Below are 24,715 nucleotides of genomic sequence, written 5' to 3' on the forward strand. Positions count from 1 at the left end.
TATAAAGGAAGACCAGTAAAAATATCTGCAAATGTTGCATCATTTTTTTTTACAAAAAAATCCATATGAAAGATTTGACATTATATTTTTAATTCTATTATAAAATAGATTAAGTTAGCACTATGGTAAATTTAAATGGGTAATTATGGTTGCCAACTCCATTGGAAATTTGAATTGAGATTATGACCATATCTTGAGGGAAAGAATTTTTTTGGGGAAAAAAGGGGGGGGATAAAAAGAAATTGTGGGAGGTCAATTTTTTTCTCATTTCAGATTTCAGAAATTAAAAAGAATTATTCTTCAAATATTATTTTTTTTTCAAATTTCAAATATTGAAAAATTTCAAGAAGTAATCTTTAATTGCACAGTATGGCGCATTAGATTTGTAAAATCTTGGATCACATTTATTGATTTGTTATGCCGAATCTAACAGTGTATTTAGATTTTTAATTTTGGGTCCAGTTTTCAAATTGGTCTACATTAAGGTCCAAAGGGTCCAAAATTAAACTTTGTTTGATTTTAGCAAAAATTAAATATATGAGGTTCTTTGATATGCTGAATCTAAACATGTATTTCATTTTTTGATTTTTGGCCCAGTTTTCAAGTTGGTCCAAATTGGGGTCCAAAATTAAACTTTGTTTGATTTCAACAAAAATTGAATATATGGGGTTCTTTGATATGCTGAATCTAACCATGTATTTAGATTTTTTATTTGTGGACCCCGTTATCAAATTGGTTCATATTGAGGTCAAAAGGGTCCAAAATTAAACTTTGTTTGATTTCATCTAAAATTGAATTATTGGGGCTCTTTGATATTCCAAATCTAACCGTGTATTTAGATTTTTAATTTTGGGTCCTGTTTTTTAAATTGGTCTACATTAAGGTCCAAAGGGTCCAAAATTAAACTTAGTTTGATTTTAACAAAAATTGAATTCTTGGGGTTCTTTGATATGCTGAATCTAAACATGTGTTTAGATTTTTGATTATGGGCCCAGTTTTCAAGTTGGTCCAAGATAGGGTCCAGTATTTAAACTTTGTTTGATTTCAACAAAAATTGAATATATGGGGTTCTTTGATATGCTGAATCTAAACATGTATTTAGATTTTTGATTATGGGCCCAGTTTTCAAGTTGGTCCAAATTGGGGTCCAAAATTAAACTTAGTTTGATTTTAACAAAAATTGAATTCTTGGGGTTCTTTGATATACTGAATCTAAACATGTGTTTAGATTTTTGATTATGGGCCCAGTTTTCAAGTTGGTCCAAGTTGGGGTCCAAAATAATTTTTTTTTTTATTTCAACAAAAATTGAATATATGGGGTTCTTTGATATGCTGAATCTAACCATGAATTTAGATTTTTTATTTGTGGGCCCCACTATCAAATTGGTTCATATTGAGGTCAAAAGGGTCCAAAATTAAACTTTGTTTGATTTCATCAAAAATTGAATTATTGGGGTTCTTTGATATTCCAAATCTAACCGTGTATTTAGATTTTTAATTTTAAGTCCTGTTTTTTAAATTGGTCTACATTAAGGTCCAAAGGGTCCAAAATTAAACTTAGTTTGATTTTAGCAAAAATTGAATTCTTGGGGTTCTTTGATATGCTGAATCTAAACATGTGTTTAGATTTTTGATTATGGGCCCAGTTTTCAAGTTTGTCCAAGTTGGGGTCCAAAATTAAACTCTGTTTGATTTTAACAAAAATTGAATATATGGGGTTCTTTGATATGCTGAATCTAACCATGTATTTTGTTTTGGACATTGGACCATAATAGGTAAATTAAAAAAAATTCAAGTTCTTAGACCACATTCTTTCTGTGTCAGAAACCTATGCTGTGTCAAATATTTAATAATCCAAATTCAGAGCTGTATCAAGCTTGAATGTTGTGTCCATACTTGCCCCAACTGTTCAGGGTTCGACCTCTGCGGTCGTATCAAGCTGCGCCCCAGCGAAGCATTTTATTTAAAGCATGTTTTATAAGGGTGAAGATCTATTTCCTTTATTTTTTAATACACATGCTCCCAGAAATGAAGTCTGCAGATGACTTATTGCAGTTTAACTATATGCTGAATTTTAGTTTAGGAATCATGGGAAGAATTGACTTTCAACTTTATCTTTTAAACCCTAATTATAATTTATTTATTCAATAGATTCTTTTTAAACAGCCATTGCAATTAAGGTAAAAATTTTGATAAAATATGAAATTTTAGAATTTCCCATGAATCTACCCTTTATATTACACATCTTTTGTTGGGACCGCAGTATATTTAAGAAAAACGAAAGAAAAAAAAAAGATATGAGAAAAAAATATGATACTGCTGAAAATTTGTGGGATTTGAGTTTTTATAAAATTTGAATATAAAGATATAAGTATTAAGGATCTTGTACAGTCAAACCTGTTTTAAGCATGTCACTCATGGGAAGTATCAAAAGGGACGGCTCGAGAAAACTGACCTTTAAAAAGAGTTTCTGTGGCTGGGAATGCAACTAGGTTTAGTGTTTTAGTTGGAAGATTTATCGTTTGTTTGTTAGTTCGTTCGTGTGAGCAGACAAATATTAAAAGGTGGACTCTTGCACTGTCAATTTGAAGAAGACATTTATTGATTTAAAGGTGTTGATATAATTGGATAAACAAGTCTGTGAAATGCTTCTCAATGGTATTAATTTAAGGGAGTGGAATACAAGGATTCACCAATTTACTTCCTATTGCAAGATCTATGTTGCAAACCGTGAAACGGGTTCCGATTCTCATTTTGATTTTGATACTGAACACATATATTTTTCATCATGATTATAATTGTAATTAAAAACAGTAAAATGATGATTTCGTGCATATAATAAGGTGACCGCATCAGACAGGTGATCTCTGAAATGAGTTAAATATATAGAGAAAATGCTTGAGAGGGTCACCAAGAGAATGTTAGAGATAGTTGACCTCTTAAACAAGGTGTTGACCTTAAGGCAGGTTTGACTGTATATGATTATTTTTTTCACATCTAGAATTTTTGTAATCAATAAATCATATAAAGAGTGACTTTCAATCAACTTGATCATTAACAACCATTGTTTTAGAAGTTTCTTTTTAAGCATAAGCAGCAACTGTTTTTTTAAAGGAAATACCTACATGCATGAGATGCAAAGAGTGGAATAATCAGCAAGGAGACATGAAATTCATTTTCAGGTATAATTGGATTGCTGCTACATAAGAAAAGTTCACAATCAGAAAATTGAAGTCTCTTTTGTCAAATTATTAGCTCTCAGCTGGTCCTTGCTGATAGTTTCTGGGCGACGGCAAGTTTTGATGCACAGTATGCCGTATCTGTTGTATCCTTCTTCTGGTTCAGTGGGTTAGGTGTGATCAACTTTTGAGTTATATATATATTAAAAGAGATCACCTACATAATGTGGAATGTGAAATTAAGGGATAATGCTTGATTCTTTTTATCCTTGATAAGTGCCTGTATGAAGTCTGTCTTAAAGGGGGCAGGGTTCCCATAGCAATGTCAACATTTTTAGCTCACCTGCAAGTGAGCTTTTCTCATCACTTGGCGTCCGTCGTCTGTTGTTGTTGTCCGTCGTTGTCGTTAACTTTTTAATATAAATACATTTTTAATTACACTTCTTCTAGAGAACTAGATCCAAGATGGCCACCATCGTGGGACTTAGTTTAACATAGGACCCTATGGACAATACATACAAATGTCTTCTTTTAGAGAACCACTGAATGGAATGAAACTAAACATGGCATGAATTTTCCTTATGAGATGCTGACCAAGTGTTGTTACTGTGAAGCCAATCCATCTTCCAAGATGGCCGCCAGCGTGGGACTTAAGTTTAACAAAGGACCCTATGGACAATACATACAAATGTCTTCTTTTAGAGAGGCCACTAAATGGAATGAATGTAACATGGCATGAATGTTCCTTATGAGGTGCTGACCAAGAGTTGTTTATTTGTAGCCAATCCATCACCCAAGATGGCCGCCAGCATGAGACTTAGTTTAACATAGGACCCTACGGACAATACATACAAATGTCTTCTTTTAGAGAACCACTGAATGAAATGAAACTAAACATGGCATGAATGTTCCTTATGAAGTGCTGACCAAGTGTTGTTACTTTGAAGGAAGCCGATCCATCTTCAAAGATGGCCACCAGCAGGGGACTTTGTTTAACATTGGACCATAATGGACAATACATATACAAATGTCTTCTTTTAGAGAACCACTAAATGGAATGAAACAAACCATGGCATTAATGTTCCTTATGAGGTGTTGACCAAGTGTTATTACTTTGAAGCCAATCAGTCATCCAAGATGGCCACCAGAGAGGGACTTATTTTAACATAGGACCCTATGGGAAATACATGCAAATGTCTTCTTTTAGAGAACCACTGAATGGAATGAAACAAAACATGGCATGATTGTTACTTATGAGGTGCTGACCAAGTGTTGTTACTTTGTAGCCGATCCATCATCCAAGATGGCCACCAGGGTGGGACTTAGTTTAACATAGGACCCTATGGACAATACATACAAATGTCTTCTTTTAGAGAACCACTGAATGGAATGAAACTAAACATGGCATGAATGTTCCTTATGAGGTGCTGACTAAGTGTTGTTACTTTGAAGCAGATCGATCTTCCAAGATGACCGCCAGCTTGGGACTTAAGTTTAACAAAGGACCCTATGGACAATACATACAAATGTCTTCTTTTAGAGAGGCCACTAAATGGAATGAATGTAACATGGCATGAATGTTCCTTATGAGGTGCTGACCAAGAGTTGTTTATTTGTAGCCAATCCATCACCCAAGATGGCCGCCAGCATGAGACTTAGTTTAACATAGGACCCTACGGACAATACATACAAATGTCTTCTTTTAGAGAACCACTGAATGAAATGAAACTAAACATGGCATGAATGTTCCTTATGAAGTGCTGACCAAGTGTTGTTACTTTGAAGGAAGCCGATCCATCTTCAAAGATGGCCACCAGCAGGGGACTTTGTTTAACATTGGACCATAATGGACAATACATATACAAATGTCTTCTTTTAGAGAACCACTAAATGGAATGAAACAAACCATGGCATGAATGTTCCTTATGAGGTGTTGACCAAGTGTTATTACTTTGAAGCCAATCAGTCATCCAAGATGGCCACCAGAGAGGGACTTATTTTAACATAGGACCCTATGGGAAATACATGCAAATGTCTTCTTTTAGAGAACCACTGAATGGAATGAAACAAAACATGGCATGATTGTTACTTATGAGGTGCTGACCAAGTGTTGTTACTTTGTAGCCGATCCATCATCCAAGATGGCCACCAGGGTGGGACTTAGTTTAACATAGGACCCTATGGACAATACATACAAATGTCTTCTTTTAGAGAACCACTGAATGGAATGAAACTAAACATGGCATGAATGTTCCTTATGAGGTGCTGACTAAGTGTTGTTACTTTGAAGCAGATCGATCTTCCAAGATGACCGCCAGCTTGGGACTTAAGTTTAACAAATGACCCTATGGACAATACATACAAATGATCTGCTGACCAAGTGTTGATACTTTGAAACCGATCCATCATCCGAGATGGCCACCAGAGAGGGACTTAATTTAACATAGGACCCTAAGGACAATACATACAAATGTCTTCTTTTAGAGAACCTCTGAATGAAATGAAACTAAACATGGCATGAATGTTCCTTATGAAGTGCTGACCAAGTGTTGTTACTTTGAAGGTAGCCGATCCATCTTCCAAGATGGCTGCCAGCAGGGGACTTCGTTTAACATTGGACCATAATGGACAATACATACAAATGTCTTCTTTTAGAGAACCACTAAATGGAAGGAAACAAACCATGGCATGAATGTTCCTTATGAGGTCTTGACCAAGTGTTGTTGCTTTGAAGCCTATCAGTCATCCAAGATGGCAGCCAGAGAGGGACTTAGTTTAACATAGGACCCTATGGGAAATACATGCAAATATCTTCTTTCAGAGAACCACTGAATGGAATGAAACCAAACATGGGATAAATGTTCCTTATGACCTGCTGACCAAGTGTTGATACTTTGAAGCCGATCCATCATCCAAGATGGCTACCAGAGGGGAACTTAGTTTAACAAAGGACCCTACCTATGTGAAATACATACAAAAGTCTTATTTTGAAGAACCACTGAATGGAATGAAACCAAACATGGCATGAATGTTCCTTATGAGGTGTTGACCAAGTGTTGTTACTTTGTAGCAAATCCATCAACCAAGATGGATGCCAGCAGGGGGACTTAGTTTAACAAAGGACCCTATGGGAAATATATACAAATGTCTTCTTCTAGAAAACCGCTTAATGGATTGAAACCAAACTTGGTATGAATGTTTCTTTAGAGGTGCTGACCAAGTGTTGTTACTTTGTAGCTGATTTGTCATCCAAGATGGCTGCCAGCAGGGGGAGTAAGTTTAACATAGGACCCTATGGGAAATACATACACATGTTTTCTTCTAGAGAACAACTGAATAGAATGAAACCAAACATGGCATGAATGTTCCTTATGAGGTGCTGACTAAGTGTTGTTACTTTGTAGCTGAACCATCCTTCAAGATGGCTGCCAGCAGGGGACTTAGTTTAACATAAGACTCTATGGGAAATAGTCATACCCCAAGATTTTTTATTTAATTACGGGGCCAATATTAAACCAAATTTGGCCTCAATCATCAATAGGGTATCCGTTATGATTTCCAAAACCAAAGTAGAATCAGGTGAGCGACACAGGCTCTTGAGAGCCTCTAGTTTGTTTTAGTTCTTTTTTTTTAAATTTTTAATAGTTTTCTTATGCCATTTTTTCCTTTTTTCAGATGAAGAAAAATTCTCCCTCTTCAACATTATTTCATTATTTAATTAATTATAACCTTTTTCTCATTCTGAATCAGTATTAAGGTCTGCAGTAATGCTTTTAGAAATTTGAATTATTATTTTTATTCCTCTAAATTTTCAGTTTATCTCTTTTGGTTGGCTTTTTAATGATCATGAAAAACTTTGTTTTTGGCTCCACAAAGTTTTGGTGTCTGGCAATCTTAATGAAGGTTATTCCACTAACCAGTTGGCTACACTGAAAATTGTAACATCCATTCATTTAAGTTTATGAAATATTTTAATTTCTTTAAAAAATTATACTTGTCCTTCCATGTCTAGTACTTCATTTAAAAATCTTTTTATTTTTTGAAGTATCAACACTAACCTGGGGGGTTTACTAACATGATACTTCCTAAATAGGTTGTTAGGTATTAGTGGCGTGATAGATGGCGCAAGGGAGAGAGAGATTGATGTATGACATTCTAATAAGGGTTTGGGGTACTAACCAGATGGAGGGATATGGTTGCTTTATATTTATTATGTGTGCACAATAGAATTTATTGGGCTGAGACTTACTGTCGTTAGTAAATAACTTTCAAAAAAAGAAAAAGTGCCATAAATTTAGTCTAACATGTTTATTATATTAAACTTCAGATGAATATGTACCTAATACCTAAAATTCAGAATGGGACAGTTAAATAAGGAATCTCTTTGGGGTGATGAAATGTAAAATTCAGACCGAATTTCACGTTTACAATTTTTTTTACATTTGTTCTTTGCATTTCGATTGACCATTATTATATTATTCAAATTTCAATTTAATGGGGTACAGATAAATGACCACCTCCCTTTTAAACTCAGTTTATCACCAATTTAATGTCCTATTTTTGTAACACAGTTGACATTTCTATAGGAACCAACTACTGTAAACCAACTTATTTTATGGACATTTTATTTGTGTTGCGCCATTCCTATTATATTACACAGCTGATTTTTTTTTTTGCGTAGCAACATTTCTTTCATATTTCGCAGCTGATATTTTTTTTCGCGTATCACCATTTCTATCATATTTCACATAGGAATTTTTCCACGTATATATAAAAAAGAAGATGTGGTATGATTGCCAATGAGACAACTCTCCACAAGAGACTAAATGACACAGAAATTAACAGCTATACATTGTAGGTAACTGTACGGCCCTCAACGATGAGCAAAGCCCCAACCACATAGTCAGTTTTAAAATGCCCAGAAATCACATATGTAAAACAATTCAAAGGAAAAAACTAACGACCATATAGACATTTCTATCATAATTTGCAGCTGATATTTTTTTTCGCGTATCGCCATTCTCTCATATTTCAAATAGGATTTTTTCTGCTTACATGTATATATAAAAAAAGAAGAGGTGGTATGATTGCCAATGAGACAACTCTCCACAAGAGACTAAATGACACAGAAATTAACAGCTATAGATAACTGTACGGCCCTCAACGATGAGCTAAGCCCAAACCACATAGTCAGCTATAAAAGGCCCAGAAATCACAAATGTAAAACAATTCAAACGAAAAGACTTAACAACCATATAGCTATTTTTAGCATATTTCACATGGATATGTTTCGTGATTATCTAATTTTTCGGGTAATTTCATACAACAGACAGTTCTATTTTGAAATTCTCGTGATTTATATTCGGCTTACTTCTTTTCTTTGAAGTCTATTAAATGAATTGTCCGAAAAATGAGTTGGTTCACAGTATGCTCCTCTTCTAGTCTTGGTCATCCCCCTGTAGCAGTCTCAATAATCCTTTATTCCACGCTCCAGCTGAGTCAAAGGTAGAGACTTCAAAACTGGTATTGCTATATTCCTTCACTACCCAAAAAAAACTAAAGAGAAAGAGCAAAGACAAGTTGGCTTTGAAGAAAAACTAGATCTTTTTCTTAAGGAGTCTTTATCTTATCTAGTAATTGTTCTAAAAATGACTCAGCATATGTATAAAAGGATATGTGGGATAATTAACGTCAATGAGACAGCATTTACTTACCAACAACAAAATATGGCCAAGACACATAATAACTAGGTAAACATACTGTCTTCAACAATTAAATGCTGTTCTAGAATACAAATATGGAGATGTGATATGATTGCCAATAGACAAACTCTTCATCAAGACCAAATGAAAGAGATTGATACAGGGTCTTTAACAATGGAGCAATGACGTAATATTTCATATTCAAATCTCATTTACATATAAACATCAGATGTGGTATGATTGCCATTGGGACAAGTATGCTGCTGGTTTTAGATATCCACCCTATCGTTCATTTTTACATATGAATTAGACTTGATTCAGGGGCTTCTTGGGGAAGACAGAGGAACTTGCATTGTACTTTACTTCACATTTCCCAATTTAGGCATTTCTTTTTTCAAAGTTTGTTGACATTATTGATTCGATCCTTCTGTAATTCCTACATAACTAGTTATAAGGAGCATCCAATACAGGAACTGGCTCATTTCTTGACCTTAGCCTGGGGGTTGTTGGTGAGGTCAGTTGGGAACTATAAAAAATTACAACAAAGGAGACTTCTTTTTTCTGATTGTGAACCTTCTAATACTATGTAGCATGAATCCAGTTATACTTGTATATGTGGATTTTGTATCACCATGTTGATTATTCCACTCTTTGCATGTGCTGTACGACATTTTTCCTTAATAAATGTTTGCTGTTTTTAAAGGATATCACTGAACCAAGGGTTCTTAATGATAAAAGTTGTAAACATAATTACAAGAATGTGTGGTATGATTGCCAATGAGACAACTCTCCACAAGAGACCAAAATGAATAAAGATAACAACAGTATACTGCTGTTCAAAAGTCATAAATCGATTGAGAGAAAAATTAACAAATCTGGGTAACAAACTAATACCGAGGGAAACACATCAACTATAAGAGGAAAACAACAGAAACACTGAAGTGCAACAAAAATAAACCCTAATGGAACATGCATAGAAACGACAAAAATGACATAGCAATTAACAACTATAAGTTGCCGTACACCTTCAATAATAAGCAAAAGCACCAACCCCCCCTTTACTTTTGACATTTGATATTTTTATTATCTGGAGCTCTGTTAAAAAATAGAATACCAAAAAATAATATGAAAACAAAATTGTGAACAGAGTTCTAGATAATAAACATGGAGGGTGGTGAAAAAAGTGGGATTATTTTAAATATTATTTATTCACTCGCTGTACATTCATTCCAAAATTGGTCTCCATTCTCCTAACTTTAGCCGGACTGGACCTTATGTTATAAAATGTGTACACAACGCTCAATTTACTACAAAACGTAGATCAAGTTTAAATTTGGTTGTCGTCACTTTTATCTTTTTCGAGTTGTGTCCCTTTTAATATGAAAGCAAGGGTATAATTTGTGTCCCATGGACACATGAACTATTAATGTTTCAATATGTTTATGAAATTAAAAACATCTGATATTTTGATTATCCAAAGCTCTGTAAAAAAAAAATGTAAAATAAAGATAAAATGATTAATATGAAAACAAAACAGATTTCTAGATAATATACATTGAGGTGGTTTTATAAATGGGCATATTTTAAATTTATGAATAATTATCCAAAAATGTGAAATTTTTCAACAATGAGCATATAGTCGGCTATGAAAGGCCCTGAAAATACACCTATAAAACAATTAAAACGACAAAGCAAAATAATGAACAAAAAAACAAACATGATATATAGCATGAACAAATGACAATCGCTGAATTGCAGGTTCCTGACGTGGGACAACCATATACAGAACAAGGGGTTTGGGGTTAAACTAGTTTGAATGTTCCAGTACCCTCCCTCCCCTTACCTGAGACAGTTGTGTAACAGTACAACATAACAAACTATTAAAATCAGTTGAAGATGGCTAATAACTCATCAGATTGATACAAAGCAGAAATTCATCTAACAAATACACAAAACTGACCGGAAGGAGAAGGGTACTTATACATTCTCGCAACAACAACAAAAACACTACCGTGTACAGATCTGATAAGAGTACAAGCTTTAAGTAGTTGCTGACAGTTAGTTCAAAGACAATAACAACTAATAAAAAAATTATGCATCTAAGACTAAAATATCAATCAGTACACATCCACACCAATGGATTTAGTGTAAAGACATCATTAACAGTTGGAGAAAACCATGACCTTGTTGTCCATGTTCATTTCTTTGTATGATTTATTCATGATTAACCAAAATTCTAGAAATAAAAAATTATTCAAATATTAAATACTTATAATGGTGTATGATGGATACAAATATAAGTTTGTAAATTATTAAGAAATTAAACAGCATCTAAGACAAAAGTTTGATCTTTTTTTAATTTCTGTATTTTACTGATAAATAGACTCTCTCTATTTTTAAATTCTATATTACACTGACAGCAGCTATAGCAGGCAATACATTAGGTTCCACACAACCCCTTATGAAATTTTTAATCTTTGACATGAAATCAAACCACTAATTCAAATGGTACTAGACCATTGCATGTCTTTGTCTGTATTTATGTGTACATCATGTGATATGATCATCTGCAGACTTTTTTTTTATATTTATGTGTACATCATTTGATATGAACATCTGCAGACTTCAGAGGCCATATTCTCAAGATTTAATTTAATGGTGTCTAGTCTAAAATTTATACAAATGTTTTACTTTTTTGGGGAATCAAGGCATTGTTCATTGTTTCTTTTTGACTTTTTATACGCCCGTTTATGGGACGTATTATGGTATACGTTGACTGTCTGTCTGTCCGTCCTTCGTCGACATTAATTCAAAAACACTTTCACCAATTTGCATGAAACTTTGGTGAATTGTTTATATCTATTGACGTGAGCTCTCTTTCATTTTTTTATAAATTTCGGATTTACCATTTCCGAGTTTTGGGGTTTTATTCATTAAAACAGGTGGGATTTTCCAGCTTTTTGGACAATAACTCAAAAACAATTTCACCAATTTGCATGAAACTTGTGAATTGTTTATATCTATTGACGTGAGCTCTCTTTCGTTTTTTATAAATTTCCGATTTACTGTTTCCGAGTTTTGGGGTTTTATTCATTAAAAAAGGGGAGATTTTCCAGTTTTCGGACAATAACTCAAAAACATTTTCATCAATTTGCAAGAAACTTTTATGAATTGTTAATTTCTATCGACATGAGCTCCCTTTTGATTTTTATAAATTTTAGACTACACATTTCCAATTCATGGGGTTTTATTCATTACAAAAAGGGGGATTTTCCAGTTTTCCGACAATAACTCAATTTATGAAACTTTGGTAAATTGTTTATATCTATTTTTGTAAGCTCCCTTTTGATTTTTATAAGTTTTCGAATTTAGGTGTCCGAGTTATAAGATTTTATTTGTTAATAGTCTGACAACAGATTTACTAAGCATTGCGCAACAGCACAGTGTATTGCACAACAGCAAGAAATCTTTAATTGGATATAAATTCAATTCATATAACCAATTTTAAATTCTTGACTACATTTATTCAGAAACCTATAATATGTCAAATATTTAATTACAATCCAAATTCAGACCTGTATCAAGCTTGAATATTGTGTCCATTTTTGCCCCAACTGTTCAGGGTTAGACCTCTGCGGGCGTATCCAGCTGTGCTCAGCGAAGCAGTTTATTGTAAATTGTATATATGTTTTAGAATAGTTTAATACAAATATGAGAATTTGGATCAGATTCTTGAACCAGAATTTGACAGCTAATGTTTGGTTAAAACCCAATGATTCCAATTCACTATTCATAGACTTTCCGTTTGCATATAGCACTAATCCAGCTGCATACATAAAAGTAATAACATATCTTCCAGGTTAAACTTGAATAAGTACACCTATGGACTTCATTTTGGCGGAACATGTATTCTAAAATAAATAGAACATATTTTCATCCCATAATACAGGAGGTGAGGGTTGGGGTCATTTCTGTTGGAATTTTTGTATTGTTGATCGAACTCAGTCAACAAAACTGTTATTTAAGGAAATATGAATATTTTTTAAACAAAAATAATCAGAAAACGTTTGAGAAATTCATTTTGAAATTATTTCAACAAAATCTCTCCAGACAGTGATATTTGAGGCTAAACTATTGGAAAGTCAAGAACCCAATACAATCATTTAAGAACTTTAAACCAAAAATATAGTAAAACCTTGACCGAGATTCAGAACTATGCACTATGGTATAGTTTCTATGTGTAAGGACAGTGCCACTCTGCACGTTAAAGAACCCTTGCCACAAGTCTTTGAGGGGTCAGTAGGTGGCCTGTTGCAAGGCTTAATTTCTGTCCAACATATCCTCCTCTCAGTTGGCAGTCAAAATTTCCTTTCCCTTCATCATCGTCCCACTTTATAGAACCTACAAATTGATTGGTTATGAAATGAAGAGATGTGAGACAACTGTCCTACAGAGACTAAATGATGTTGATGTAAAATAGGTTACTGTATGGACTTCAACAATGAGAAAATCAACCAACATTAAAATTTTGCAATATTCTGAATTAGAATGACTCTGTTTATACCTCTAACCTTTAACATCTGACATTTTTATTATCTAGAGCTCTGTAAAAAAGAAATATAAAAAAAATATAAAAAAAGAAAATACCAAAAAATAATATATGAAAACAAAATCGTTTGTAAACAGAGTTCTAGATAATAAACATTGAGGGTGGTATAAAAGGTGGGATTATTGTAATATTTTTTATGACCCCCGCCTTAAAGTCTTCTAAATTTATCATTTTTAAAACAAACAAAAATTGGAATGGCAATTTAAAAAGTATATAGTTCCTATGTGTAGGGACAGTGCCACTCTGCACGTTAAAGAACCCTTGCCACAAGTCTTTAAGGGGTCAGTAGGTGGCCTGTTGCAAGGCTTAATTTCTGTCCAACATATCCTCCTCTCAGTTGGCAGTCAAAATTTCCCCTACCTTCATCATCGGCCCACTTTATAGAACCTACAAATTGATTTGTTATGAAATGAGGAGATGCGAGACAACTATCCTACAGAGACCAAATGAAATTGCATGTTACTGTATGGACTTCAACAATGAGAAAATCAACTAACATTAAAATTTTGCAATATTCTGAATTAGAATGACTTTGTTAATACCTCTAACCTTTAACATCTGATATTTTTATTATCTAGAGCTCTGTAAAAAAAATATAAAAAAAAATATAAAAAAAGAAAATACCAAAAAATAATATATGAAAACAAAATCGTTTGTAAACCGAGTTCTAGATAATAAACATTGAGGGTGGTGTAAAAGGTGGGATTATTGTAATATTTTTTATGACCCCCACCTTAAAGTCTTCTTATGTTATCATGTTTAAAACAAACAAAAATTGCAATGGCAATTTAAAAAGTATAGTTCCTATGTGTAGGGACAGTGCCACTATGTACGTTAAAGAACTGTTGCCACAAGTCTTTGAGGGGTCAGTAGGTGGCCAGTTGCAAGGCTTAATTTCTGCCCAACATATCCTCCCTCAGTTGGCAGTCAAAATTTCCCAACCTTCATCATCGGCTCACTTTATAGAACCTACAAATTGATTGGTTATGAAATGAAGAGATGTGAGACATTACTATCCTACAGAGACCAAATGATGTTGATGTAAAATAGGTTACTGTATGGACTTCAACAATGAGAAAATCAACCAACATTAAGATTTTGCAATATTCTGAATTAGAATGACTTTGTTTATACCTCTAACCTTTAACATCTGATATTTTTATTATCTAGAGCTCTGTAAAAAAAAATATCAAAAAAATATAAAAAAAGAAAATACCAAAAAATAATATATGAAAACAAAATCCTTTGTAAACAGAGTTCTAGATAATAAACATTGAGGGTGGTGTAAAAGGTGGGATTATTGTAATATTTTTTATGACCCCCACCTTAAAGTCTTCTAAAGTTATCATTTTTAAAACAAACAAAAATTGCAATGGCAATTTAAAAAGTATATAGTTCCTACATGTAGGGACAGTGCCACTCTGCACGTTAAAGAACCCTTGCCACAAGTCTTTAAGGGGTCAGTAGGTGGCCTGTTGCATGGCTTAATTTCTGTCCAACATATCCTCCTCTCAGTTGGCAGTCAAAATTTCCCCTACCTTCATCATCGGCCCACTTTATAGAACCTACAAATTGATTTGTTATGAAATGAAGAGATACGAGAGAACTATCTACAGAGACCAAATGAAATTGCATGTTACTGTATGGACTTCAACAATGAGAAAATCAACTAACATTAAAATTTTGCAATATTCTGAATTAGAATGACTTTGTTAATACCTCTAACCTTTAACATCTGATATTTTTATTATCTAGAGCTCTGTAAAAAAAATATAAAAAAGAAAATACCAAAAAATAATATATGAAAACAAAATCGTTTGTAAACAGAGTTCTAGATAATAAACATTAAGGGTGGTGTAAAAGGTGGGATTATTGTAATATTTTTTATGACCCCCATCTTAAAGTCTTCTTATGTTATCATGTTTAAAACAAACAAAAATTGCAATGGCAATTTAAAAAGTATAGTTCCTATGTGTAGGGACAGTGCCACTATGTACGTTAAAGAACCGTTGCCACAAGTCTTTGAGGGGTCAGTAGGTGGCCTGTTGCAAGGCTTAATTTCTGTCCAACATATCCTCCTCTCAGTTGGCAGTCAAAATTTCCCCTACCTTCATCATCGGCCCACTTTATAGAACCTACAAATTGATTTGTTATGAAATGAAGAGATGCGAGACAACTATCCTACAGAGACCAAATGAAATTGCATGTTACTGTATGGACTTCAACAATGAGAAAATCAACTAACATTAAAATTTTGCAATATTCTGAATTAGAATGACTTTGTTAATACCTCTAACCTTTAACATCTGATATTTTTATTATCTAGAGCTCTGTAAAAAAAATATAAAAAAAAATATAAAAAAAGAAATAAAAAAAGAAAATACCAAAAAATAATATATGAAAACAAAATCGTTTGTAAACAGAGTTCTAGATAATAAACATTGAGGGTGGTGTAAAAGGTAGGATTATTGTAATATTTTTTATGACCCCCACCTTAAAGTCTTCTTATGTTATCATGTTTAAATCAAACAAAAATTGCAATGGCAATTTAAAAAGTATAGTTCCTATGTGTAGGGACAGTGCCATTATGTACGTTAAAGAACTGTTGTCACAAGTCTTTGAGGGGTCAGTAGGTGGCCAGTTGCAAGGCTTAATCTCTGCCCAACATATCCTCCTCTCAGTTGGCAGTCAAAATTTCCCTACCTTCATCATCGGCTCACTTTATAGAACCTACAAATTGATTGGTTATGAAATGAAGAGATGTGAGACAAATGTCCTACAGAGACTAAATGATGTTGATGTAAAATAGGTTACTGTATGGACTTCAACAATGAGAAAATCAACCAACATTAAAATTTTGCAATATTCTGAATTAGAATGACTTTATTTATACCTCTAACCTTTAACATCTGATATTTTTATTATCTAGAGCTCTGTAAAAAAAAATATCAAAAAAATAAAAAAAAAGGAAATACCAAAAAATAATATATGAAAACAAAATCATTTGTAAACAGAGTTCTAGATAATAAAGATTGAGGGTGGTGTAAAAGGTGGGATTATTGTAATATTTTTTATGACCCCCGCCTTAAAGTCTTCTAAAGTTATCATTTTTAAAACAAACAAAAATTGGAATGGCAATTTAAAAAGTATTAGTTCCTATGTGTAGGGACAGTGCCACTCTGCACGTTAAAGAACCCTTGCCACAAGTCTTTTAAGGGGTCAGTAGGTGGCCTGTTGCAAGGCTTAATTTCTGTCCAACATATCCTCCTCTCAGTAGGCAGTCAAAATTTCCCCTACGTTCATCATCGGCCCACTTTATAGAACCTACAAATTGATTTGTTATGAAATAAGGAGATGCGAGACAACTATCCTACAGAGACCAAATGAAAGTGTATGTTACTGTATGGACTTCAACAATGAGAAAATCAACTAACACTAAAATTTTGCAATATTCTGAATAATAATGACTTTGTTAATACCTCTAACCTTTAACATCTGATATTTTTATTATCTAGAGCTCTGTAAAAAAAATATAAAAAAAAATATAAAAAAAGAAATAAAAAAAGAAAATACCAAAAAATAATATATGAAAACAAAATCGTTTGTAAACAGAGTTCTAGATAATAAACATTGAGGGTGGTGTAAAAGGTAGGATTATTGTAATATTTTTTATGACCCCCACCTTAAAGTCTTCTTATGTTATCATGTTTAAATCAAACAAAAATTGCAATGGCAATTTAAAAAGTATAGTTCCTATGTGTAGGGACAGTGCCATTATGTACGTTAAAGAACTGTTGTCACAAGTCTTTGAGGGGTCAGTAGGTGGCCAGTTGCAAGGCTTAATCTCTGCCCAACATATCCTCCTCTCAGTTGGCAGTCAAAATTTCCCTTACCTTCATCATGGGCCCACTTTATAGAACCTACAAATTGATAGGTTATGGAATGAAGAGATGCGAGACAACTATCCCACAGAGACCAAATGAAGTTGCATGTTACTGTATGGACTTCAACAATGAGAAAATCAACTAACATTAAAATTTTGCAATATTCTGAATTAGAATGACTTTGTTTATACCTCTAACCTTTAACATCTGATATTTTTATTATCTAGAGCTCTGTAAAAAAAAAAATCAAAAAAAATATAAAAAAAGAAAATACCAAAAAATAATATATGAAAACAAAATCGTTTGTAAACAGAGTTCTAGATAATAAACAACGAGGGTGGTGTAAAAGGTAGGATTATTGTAATATTTTTTATGACCCCCACCTTAAAGTGTTCTTATGTTATGTTTAAAACAAACAAAAATTGGAATGGCAATTTAAAAAGTCTAGTTCCTATGTGTAGGGACAGTGCCACTATGTACGTTAAAGAACCCTTGCCACAAGTCTTCAAGGGGTCAGTAGGTGGCCTGTTGCAAGGCTTAATTTCTGTCCACCATATCCGCCTCTCAGTTGGCAGTCAAAATTTCTCTTACCTTCATCATCGGCCCACTTTATAGAACCTACAAATTGATAGGTTATGGAATGAAGAGATGCGAGACAACTATCCTAGAGACCAAATGAAGTTGCATGTTACTGTATGGACTTCAACAATGAGAAAATCAACTAACATTAAAATTTTGCAATATTCTGAATTAGAATGACTTTGTTTATACCTCTAACCTTTAACATCTGATATTTTTATTATCTAGAGCTCTGTAAAAAAAAAATATAAAAAAAGAAAATACCAAAAAATAATATATGAAAACAAAATCATTTGTAAACAGAGTTCTAGATAATAAACATTGAGGGTGGTGTAAAAGGTGGGATGATTGTAATATTTTTTATGATCCCCACCTTAAAGTCTTCTAAAGTTATCATTTTTAAAACAAACAAAAATTGGAATGGGAATTTAAAAAGTATATAGTTCCTATGTGTAGGGACAGTGCCACTCTGCACGTTAAAGAACCCTTGCCACAAGTCTTTAAGGGGTCAGTAGGTGGCCTGTTGCAAGGCTTAATTTCTGTCCAACATATGCTCCTCTCAGTTGGCAGTCAAAATTTCCCTTACCTTCATCATCGGCCCACTTTATAGAACCTACAAATTGATTTGTTATTGAATGAAGAGATGAAAGAGAACTATCCTACCAGAGACCAAATGAAGTTGCATGTTACTGTATGGACTTCAACAATGAGAAAATCAACTAACATTAAAATTTTGCAATATTCTGAATTAGAATGACTTTGTTTATACCTCTAACCTTTAACATCTGATATTTTTATTATCTAGAGCTCTGTAAAAAAAAATATCAAAAAAATATAAAAAAAGAAAATACCAAAAAATAATATATGAAAACAAAATCGTTTGTAAACAGAGTTCTAGATAATAAAAAACGAGGGTGGTGTAAAAGGTGGGATTATTGTAATATTTTTTATGACCCCCACCTTAAAGTCTTCTTATGTTATCATGTTTAAAACAAACAAAAATTGGAATGGCAATTTAAAAAGTATATAGTTCCTATGTGTAGGGACAGTGCCACTCTGCACGTTAAAGAACCCTTGCCACAAGTCTTTAAGGGGTCAGTAGGTGGCCTGTTGCAAGGCTTAATTTCTGTCCAACATATGCTCCTCTCAGTTGGCAGTAAAAATTTCCCTTACCTTCTTCATTGGCCCACTTTATAGAACCTACAAATTGATTTGTTATGGAATGAAGAGATGAAAGAGAACTATCCTACAGAGACCAAATGAAGTTGCATGTTACTGTATGGACTTCAACATTGAGAAAATCAACTAACATTAAAATTTTGCAATATTCTGAATTAGAATGACTTTGTTAATACCTCTAACCTTTAACCTCTGATATTTTTATTATCTAGAGCTCTGTAAAAAAAAATATAAAAAAAGAAAATACCAAAAAATAATATATGAAAACAAAATCATTTGTAAACAGAGTTCTAGATAATAAACATTGAGGGTGGTGTAAAAGGTGGGATTATTGTAATATTTTTTATGACCCCCACCTTAAAGTCTTCTTATGTTATCATGTTTAAAACAAACAAAAATTGCAATGGCAATTTAAAAAGTATAGTTCCTATGTGTAGGGACAGTGCCACTATGTACTTTAAAGGACCCTTGCCACAAGTCTTTGAGGGGTCAGTAGGTGGCCTGTTGCAAGTCTTAATTTCTGCCCAACATATCCTCCTCTCAGTTGGCAGTCAAAATTTCCCTTACCTTCATCATCGGCCCACTTTATAGAACCTACAAATTGATTGGTTATGAAATGAAGAGATGTGAGACAACAGTCCTACAGAGACTAAATGATGTTGATGTAAAATAGGTTACTGTATGGACTTCAACAATGAGAAAATCAACCAACATTAAAATTTTGCAATATTCTGATTTAGAAAGACTTTGCCTCTAACCTTTAAAATCTGATATTTTTATTATTTAGAGCTCTGTAAAAAATATAAAAAAAGAAAATACCAAAAAATAATATGAAAACAAAATCGTTTGTAAACAGAGTTCTAGATAATAAACATTGAGGATGTTGTAAAAAGTAGGCATATTTAAAATTTTGTTTATTATTATGAATAGTGCACTGTATAATTTGTAAAAATGTTTATTTTGAAGTCTTGGAAAATTGTGAAACTTTAGAACTGTGTTTATTTGAGATGTCTTTATTCAGTCTTCAATGATTGTCATGGCAATTGAGGACAATAGAATATAGCTCTGTGTAGAAACTGACTTTTTTATATCAAGAAAGATCCAACAAAAGTTTTCAATGATATCTAGAGACGAAAGACAGAAATACTAAAAGGTTTTCTATGAGATTGGTGGATTATGTACAGTCAGACAACTGGCACACTCAAGATAAAAGTTAAATAGCTATTAAAATAAAATTATGGACTTGTATAATAACATTAATGAAGACAGATGTTCTATAGTGAAGACATGTTCCTACATAATGTTCTATAGTGAAGACATGTTCCTACATAATGTTCTATAGTGAAGACATGTTCCTACATAATGTTCTATAGTGAAGACATGTTCATACATAATGTTCTATAGTGAAGACATGTTCATACATAATGTTCTATAGTGAAGACCTGTTCCTACATAATGTCTTATAGTGAAGACGTATTCCTACATATTGTTCTATAGTGAAGACATGTTCCTACATAATGTTCTATAGAGAAGACATGTTCCTACATAATGTTCTATAGTGAAGACAGATGTTCTATAGCACAAACAGATGTTCCTAAGTTGCAATGAAGTATTCAGAAGACAGACAGACAGTTTCCTTTTGCAATGAAATTATCCAGAACACATAGTTGATTAGATTTCCAGTTCATTACATATTCTGACGTTTTCTCAAGAAAAACACAAGGTATTGATAGTTTAAGTCTGTAAAAAGTGTATTATTTGCACAGGATTTAAATTTTGAATTTTAATGGCCAAACCTGTTAATTAGGATTTATTTTATGATTTTTCTTGTTCCTGATTTATGATGCTTCTTGAATATTTAAATTTATGGAAGGTGAATTTTTCGTGGCTAATATATTTTTGATAATGTGACCAAATGAAATCAATTAGTTTGATTATCTTCTTCTTATAAAATAAAAAAAAGAATACAAAAATCTTAATTAAATAGTTTTAATTTAAATGATTATTTCATGTGAAGTATGTGACTGCCAATTCATAAAAATGAATTATTTTTATTCCAGATTTCAATGTTCAATGAAAGGAGAAATTCTTAAAATTTATGCTGGACATCTCATATCAAGGATCCATCACAATATTGATATTAGACTTATGAAGAATATTCTGATAAATTAATGGTAAGTGTTTACCTTAAGGAATCTGGTGGGTTGATTGTGATGCATACAATCACCTGAATTAATATGGAATTGGAACCATTGTACAGCACTCTAATAGAAGCCAGCATATGCTTTTAATATTCAAAAGAAAAAAAAATATTTTCAAAATACCTAGTAATTTCTTGAAATTGTGTCAATCTGTTTTACAAATTTGATCGGATTAATAATAATATTCAAAACAAAAAAAAGTCAATTTTCTAAATACCTAGTAGTTTCTTGTAATTCTGTCATTCTGTTTTGCAAATTTGATCGGATTGATAAAAAAGTACTACTGGCATAAATGTGAGATGTATCGGACTAAATAATAAGCTCAAGTTGTTTCTAATATTGTAAGGGTATTCTCAATGTTTTCAGAATACTGTAAAATTCTTAAAGGTGTAAAGTATAAATAAATATTGTTCATGCAGATGATCCAAAATTCTAAGACATATTTTCTGTGTTTCAGATGTACGACAAATCGTGCTACAAGTATCATACCAGCAAAATTATTTGATGGGAGTAAAACATAGGAGCAGGATCTCACCTCATACAAGGTTGGTATTCTTACTTCCTTAGCAAATTAATTATCTGTCCATCTGATGTCACAATGTTCTAATAAAAAGAAGAAGTGGTTTGATTGCCGAGGAGACAACTCTCCACCAGAGACCAAATGATGTGGAAGTTTACAAATATATCTTTCTCGGTTGGCAATGTGACAGAGCTGCTTAAAAACTGTTTCACTCAGTCAACTTATGAACATGATGTACTGGAAATAACCAGTTGATTAAAGTAACTACTTTTATTGTTGTTCTTCATCATAACAGTTGCTGTAGAGTATTCACCTATGAACTGAAATGTTTATACTTAATAACAATGTCAAGATGACCCCTATGGTCAACTTGAACATTATATGTGCAATAATGGTAACATGACTCCAACTGGAGGTATCAGCTGTATTAAATAAAGAGACCAAATAGGAAAATTTTATGAAAAGATTATCAGACGTCAAAAGAATGAAATAATTGTCAATGTATTTTGTTTATTTTTAGTTTTTGTCCGTATACCTCACTTTTTTGTATTCATATCTCAAATTAGAACATAACGACGCTGTTTTGAGAATTTTTTAATCTAAGCCTGCTTGAGGGACCTAAATCGGGGAAAATATTTCTATGGTAGTGACATTAAGTTTTCAGAATAGTACTGAACTGCTCTCCATTATTGCTGTAAAACCTTTTTGTTCAAAATTCAAGTGCTGTTCCCATATTCTTTTAAAATTTTTGTTATCCAATTGAATTAACTAATTAAATTGTTGTTTGTAGTGAGGAGGAACAATTGAACTGATGAGCTTGGAAACATCTGAAAGGTATACATAAGAAAAACAGACTACCTAGAATAAGAAAAGAGAAAGATTAACTCATAGAGTAAAGGGTAAAAACAGACCACCTAGAATAAGAAAAGAGAAAGATTAACTCATAGAGTAAAGGGTAAAAACAGACCACCTAGAATAAGAAAAGAGAAAGATTAACTCATAGAGTAAAGGGTAAAAACAGACCACCTAGAATAAGGAAAGAGAAAGATTAACTCATAGAGTAAAGGGTAAAAACAGACCACCTAGAATAAGAAAAGAGAAAGATTAACTCATAGAGTAAAGGGTAAAAACAGACCACCTAGAATAAGAAAAGAGAAAGATTAACTCATAGAGTAAAGGGTAAAAACAGACCACCTAGAATAAGAAAAGAGAAAGATTAACTCATAGAGTAAAGGGTAAAAACAGACCACCTAGAATAAGAAAAGAGAAAGATTAACTCATAGAGTAAAGGGTAAAAACAGACCACCTAGAATAAGAAAAGAGAAAGATTAACTCATAGAGTAAAGGGTAGACGAAACTATCAACACTTTGAAATTAATAAGAGCAATAATCAACATAACAGCTGCTTCATCACCATCTCAGAGGTTAGGTCTCTAACTGACTCAACTGATGAACTTATAACAAGCTTAACAGATTATCAGCATAGTTGAACAATGAACACTTCAGAGACAAAATATTCTTGGCAATTAAAATATATGACTGAAATTTCATAATTGTATATGGTCAGTGGGAGAGAGAGAAAGATGTAGAATGGTCAGAGTGGGAAAGGGAGAACACTTATGATGATGAGTGGGGAGAAATAATTAACAATTATTGCAACTGGTAAATTTGTCTTCAACCAAACTCATGGCTTGTGTTGATGTGTCTACCTTAGACATCTGATATTTTTATTATCTAGAGCTCTGTTTAAAAAAAAATGTAAAAAATAATATGAAAACAAAATTTAAACAGTTCTAGATAATAAACATTAAGGGTGGTGTAAAAAGTGGGCATATTTCAAATATTCTTTTTTTCACCAATGTATTTATGAAATTTAAAACTTTAAAGTCAGAATGTTTAATTGGACGTACAATTGTTTTGATTTTAGATATTTGGAGACAAAACCTATTCTTCTCCATTTATTACACTCTAAAAGTGTCATTAATTTGCAATATTCTAATTTTGATTGTCTTTGCTTATACCTCTAACCTTAGACATCCAATATTTTTATTATCTAGAGCTCTGTAAAAAAAAAAAAAAATAATATGAAAACAAAATTGCAGAGTTCTAGATAATAAACATTAAGGGTGGTGTAAAAAGTGGGTATTTTTTTAATTCTTAAATGGCCTTAAAGTTTGAATGTTTAAATGGAAGTAGAATTCTTTCAATTTTAGATGTTTTGAGATAAAACCTATCATCTCGGTATATATTTATACTGTGTATAACAATGTCTTAAATTCTGCAATATTGTAATTTTGAATGTCTTTGTTAACTCTAACTTTTAACGTTTGAATTCCATTCAGTATTAAAATAATATGTGATACAAATTTTTCTTGTCATTAAGGATATTTGTATTAAATGGTTTTGTCTCACCTGCCACAAAAACTTCAGAATGCAAGACATTGGGATCTGGCGGGGGCAGAAACTATTTGTATTAAGCTTTATATTTCAGAAATTGATAGGCTTTGAGGATTTAATCATACCATTAATACAGACAGATGCCATATGTTTGGAAGTTTCCGTCTGTCACATGTCTGTTGTCCTTGATTTTATTTTCATGGTTCAGCAACTGCTTAAAAGATTTTTTTTTATTTGAATTTCTCAATAATGAGTAATATGATTTGATATGGGTCATTGCAATGTCTGTATGTTCTTCAGACAGGGTTCACCTGACCTCAACCTCATTGATCAAGGTGAAAGTCACATGTTTTGATCTGCTTCCCAGATACTGTAAGCAGAAGTTCAACTTTATTTGGTGTATGGAATGATTGTAAGGTGTACATGTCAGTCTGGCAGGTTTTATCTGACCTTGACCTCATTTTC

The 24,715-nt window shown here is 32.6% G+C and overlaps 2 long non-coding RNA genes across 2 annotated transcripts; one reads left to right on the forward strand and one right to left on the reverse strand.

Annotated features, from left to right (window-relative positions):
* Positions 1 to 14,152: 14,152 nt before the first annotated feature.
* Positions 14,153 to 20,667, reverse strand: LOC127721393 (uncharacterized). Its single transcript, XR_007991206.1, has 4 exons — positions 20,606 to 20,667; positions 19,154 to 20,574; positions 18,327 to 18,566; positions 14,153 to 14,223 (listed from the first exon to the last, which is right to left on the reverse strand). It is a non-coding gene; the product is annotated as an uncharacterized LOC127721393 (long non-coding RNA).
* LOC127721391 (uncharacterized) lies at positions 14,437 to 23,054 on the forward strand. Its single transcript, XR_007991203.1, has 7 exons — positions 14,437 to 14,957; positions 15,528 to 16,123; positions 16,717 to 17,138; positions 19,455 to 20,855; positions 21,193 to 21,306; positions 21,791 to 21,878; positions 22,644 to 23,054. It is a non-coding gene; the product is annotated as an uncharacterized LOC127721391 (long non-coding RNA).
* The last annotated feature ends 1,661 nt before the right edge of the window (positions 23,055 to 24,715 follow it).

Source organism: Mytilus californianus, unplaced genomic scaffold (genome assembly GCF_021869535.1).
Source record: "Mytilus californianus isolate M0D057914Y unplaced genomic scaffold, xbMytCali1.0.p SCAF_12, whole genome shotgun sequence".
Taxonomy (NCBI): domain Eukaryota; kingdom Metazoa; phylum Mollusca; class Bivalvia; order Mytilida; family Mytilidae; genus Mytilus; species Mytilus californianus.